This window comes from Solanum verrucosum, unplaced genomic scaffold (genome assembly GCF_900185275.1).
Source record: "Solanum verrucosum unplaced genomic scaffold, falcon-dt-bn FXZP01000281.1, whole genome shotgun sequence".
NCBI classification, from domain to species: Eukaryota; Viridiplantae; Streptophyta; class Magnoliopsida; order Solanales; family Solanaceae; genus Solanum; species Solanum verrucosum.
This window is the reverse complement of record NW_026020554.1, coordinates 1183655-1187922: the sequence shown is the minus strand read 5'-3', so window position 1 is coordinate 1187922 and position 4268 is coordinate 1183655.

The window sequence follows — 4268 nt, the reverse complement described above, 5'->3', positions numbered from 1 at the left end:
CAAGATTGGTTCTTGGGATTTTCAATTCGATTAAAATCCAACCAAAAAAGTAAAAAATTGACTAGGCAATTTTGCAATCTGTCTGAATCTTGGAAATCAATGGATGGTTTTGTTAAATGTAGGAGAAATTGATTGAGAAGGAGACACCGTTAGAAAGGAAGGGTTCATATTTTGTTTAATAAGTGGATTTGGGGCGGATTTATTAATTGGGTCGGGTTTGATTATTATTGGGTGTGTAATGGGTGGGTTTATAAATTATATCAATAGTTGAGCGCCATGTATTTTAAAAACTATTTAAATAGTTTAAATTTAAAACCGTTAAATATGTGGTCAATTTTGGACCAAAAGGTGGATGACAAGGGTATTTTGGAGCCAATAGGTGAATGGAGGATAGTTTTGTACCATTTCCAATACTTCAAGGGTATTTTAGGCCCTTTTCCGTTGATTTTATAATCTTTTTAACATATTATTTTTTGGATATATGATTGTTTTTCAAAGTGATCAAAAAATAAAACACAAAAAATATGTGAATAAAATATTAGAAATTTTGATAGGTTCGATCATTTCTCTATTCAAATATAGTAAATGAGTAAATGAAATCATTTTGATGTCATACAAATGAGGAGAAGAGATATATTTATATTCTAATCTTAGATAACGTCTTGCATGATATCCGTCCATCATAATTAGCATTATATGTAAGTTGCAATTATTATATTGTCTTAAACGTTAAAACCAGATTTTGACCCATACAATATGAGTAGATAAATCGTGACAGGAATTATGGTACCACACATGGTAAGATTATATTCTAGTGATCAATTTGGTCACTTCAATTTTGAGGGAAATAAAGAGGACACTTGGTATCCATATACATTTTTTAGAACAAAATATTCATTGCCTTTTCTCTTTCCTTATTTATTTATCTAGTGGAATTAATATTGTTGTGCCAAAAATGTATTAGACATTTTGGGTGTGTTTTTCATGAAAAATATTTTCTTAGAAAATATTTTCTTGGGAAACAAATGGATTTCTAACTTATTTTCTCATGTTTGATTAGTGACTGGTGAATAAAAAATACTTTCTGGAAAATATTTTTTAATGTTTAGTCAGTGAATGAAAAATATTTTTCAGAAAATATCTTTTATTTTTGGTTTGAGACCAAAAAATACTCTTTAGGAAAATAATTTCTGATCGAAAAATCAACCCCGATAATTGATCTAGGACCCGACGTCGACACCAAAATTAGGACAAGACCCCGATGACCGTTCCAAAATCCGACCCTGAGATTCGATCCAGGACCTGACCTAGACTTTTGACCCAGGAATTTTTTTTACAAAAACAAATTTTTTTTTTAATTTGGGGGTGACCTGGGTGGGAGTGGTGCGGGGGAGGGAGGCTTGGTGTAAAAAATGATATTTTTTTTAAAATTTAAAATATTTCCCAAAAACAATTTTATCATAAAATTGTTTTTTGACTGGAATGACCTGGGTGGGGGGTGGCGGAGGGATGGCGTAAAAAAAAAATTGAAATATTTTCCAAAAATAATTTTTTCAAAAAAAATTGACGGGGATGGGATGGGGGTGGCGGGGGTAGGGGTAGGAGTGGTGTCCAAAACCCGATGTCGTAGGTTCAAATCCTATAGAGCGTGATTTTTTTCTTCTTAGATCGAATTAGAATGAAATAGATTCATTCAGTAACTTTCACAACAATCAGAATTTGACCTCCTGTGCCTGTGAATTAAAGAAAGGAGGAGCTTAAAGCCACTTGACTAAACTTTTTCTTTTTACTTTAATTTAAATTTAACTCATTAGATTCAGTAATATATTAATTCACATAATATCTTGAATGATTGAGAAGAAGAAAAAGTTATCACACAATCGCTTGAATTTTATCTTTTGGGATCAATATCTGCAGTTCATCCAATGATAAACAACACCCGAATTATAGAGCTACGACACAATCAAACCCGAACGAATAAAATGTTGAATTTCATCGTACTAGTCTCTACTGGGGGTTATTACTCATTTTTGTACTTGCTTTTTTATTTTCCAATTATTTCTTCAATTAACAAAACGAAAGAGAATAAATAAGATTCTCTTAGCTCGTTCGGAAGGATCTCATAATTCAATTATCCAACACTGTTTATGTCTCTAGCATGACCACTTGATGAAATCTGGAGGGAACTAAAAATGATTTTTTTTTTAAATTCGAAATATTTACCAAAAATATATATTTTTTTTAAAAGTTGAGGGGAGTGGTGGGGTAGGGGGTGGCCTTGTTGGAGGGCGGGGTGGGGGAGGGGCGTGAAAATGAAAAAATAATGAAATATTTTTTAAAAGTAATTTTTTGGAGAGGGGGAGGTAGGGAGTAGGGGTGGTAGGGGTTGGGTGAGATAAAAAAAAATCTTAAAATTTGAAATATTTTTCAAAAATATTTTTTAATTTTTTTTTTTTTTGGTTTGAGGGTGGAGGGGGGGGGGGAGGGTCTGGTTTGGTGGTAGGGATAAAAGTATATTTGAACTTTAAAAAATAAGAAAATGTCAAAAAATTTAATTATTTTTTTTGAATGGGGAGGGTCGGGTACGGAGTATGGGTAGGGTAAGAAAAAAAAGGTAAAGGATGAAGTAGAGTTTTGGAAAATGTTTTCTTAATTTTGGAAAGGAAGTCATTTTCCTTAAATTTGAGAAAAATGAGTTGATTTAGAAAACATTTTCCAAACATTTAAACCAACGAAACATGAAAATATTAAAAAATATTTTCCAAAAAATATTTTCCTTCATACCAAACACACCCTTAGAAGTGCTTTTAACATTGACAATGTCATTTATTATGAAACGTGTTATTTGCTTATAAGGCATATATATAGAGCCAAATGTTGTTGAAATGAATTGAAGTTTTTGTCCAATTAGTTCAATTAAATGAATATATATATATATATATATATATATATATATATATATATATATTACCTTAAAAGCATGAACTCCTAACTTGAATGTTAAATTACTATAATATCCCTAACTTAGGTTGTGAATTTTCGATGAGTTGTGACTTTTCTGATAAGTTGTGACTTTTCCATAAGTGTTATGACATTTTCAATAAGTTGTGACTTTTCCAAAGGGTTGTGACTTCTTGGAAATGTCATGACTTTTCATATAATCCCCAACTTAGGTTGTGACTTTTTCGATGAGTTGTGACTTTTCTGATAAGTTGTGACCTTTTTCAAAGGTTGCAATTATTCGATGAATTGTGGCTTTTCGAAAGTGTTGTGACTTTTTCAATAAGTTGTGATTTTTCCAAAGGATTGTGACTTCTTGGAAATGTCATGACTTTTCAGATAAGACACAAAAAATATTTGTTCATATTACCCTTTGTTGACTATAAATAGAGGGGTTTCCTCTCATTATTCAACCACATTTGTTAAATTACTATAATATCCCTAACTTAGGTTGTGACTTTTTCGATGAGTTGTGACTTTTCTGATAAGTTGTGACTTTTTTCAAAGGTTGCGATCTTTCGATGAGTTGTGGCTTTTTGAAAGTGTTGTGACTTTTTCAAAGGGTTGTGACTTCTTGGAAATATCATGACTTTTCAGATAAGACACAAAAAACATTTCTTCATGTTAACCTTTGTTGACTATAAATAGAGGGGCTTCCTCTTATTATTCAACCACATTTTTTTTAATCTTCTACTCTTCTTCTTCTTACATTTTAATTTTTTCTTTTTGTGATTTATTGTCATTGAGTGAATTCGAAGTTTAGCGGAATATGAGGTACCACTATTCTGATGAAGTAAGTTGTTCTACCCTAAGAGGATATATTTCATAATCTTGAGTACTTGAGGAAAATTATTTTGATGATATAATAATTACTTTTTTTTCTTAATATATACATTAGTATGTAATGTTCCAATATATAAAGTTTGTATGATGTAGTTTAAATTCATTTGTTTTTGTTAACAATTTTTCTTGTGATGTAGATGCATAAATAAAGAGAGAAACTTGAGATGAAAGGGAGGACGTCAAGTTCCTTTGTGTTGATACTCAACTGAGGAAGCTTTATTTGTTTTGGCAACTCAACAATTCTCACATGCTCAAAAATCATTCATAATATAATGACAACCGTAGCCCACAGGAAAACAACAAAGTAGATAAGGTCATCATCATTCTTCATCTTACTATTTCACCCATTGAGTTATTAGTTTTGATTGTAAGTCCACTATTTCAAAAATATATTTTTACTGTTACTTATAATATGATTATATAGC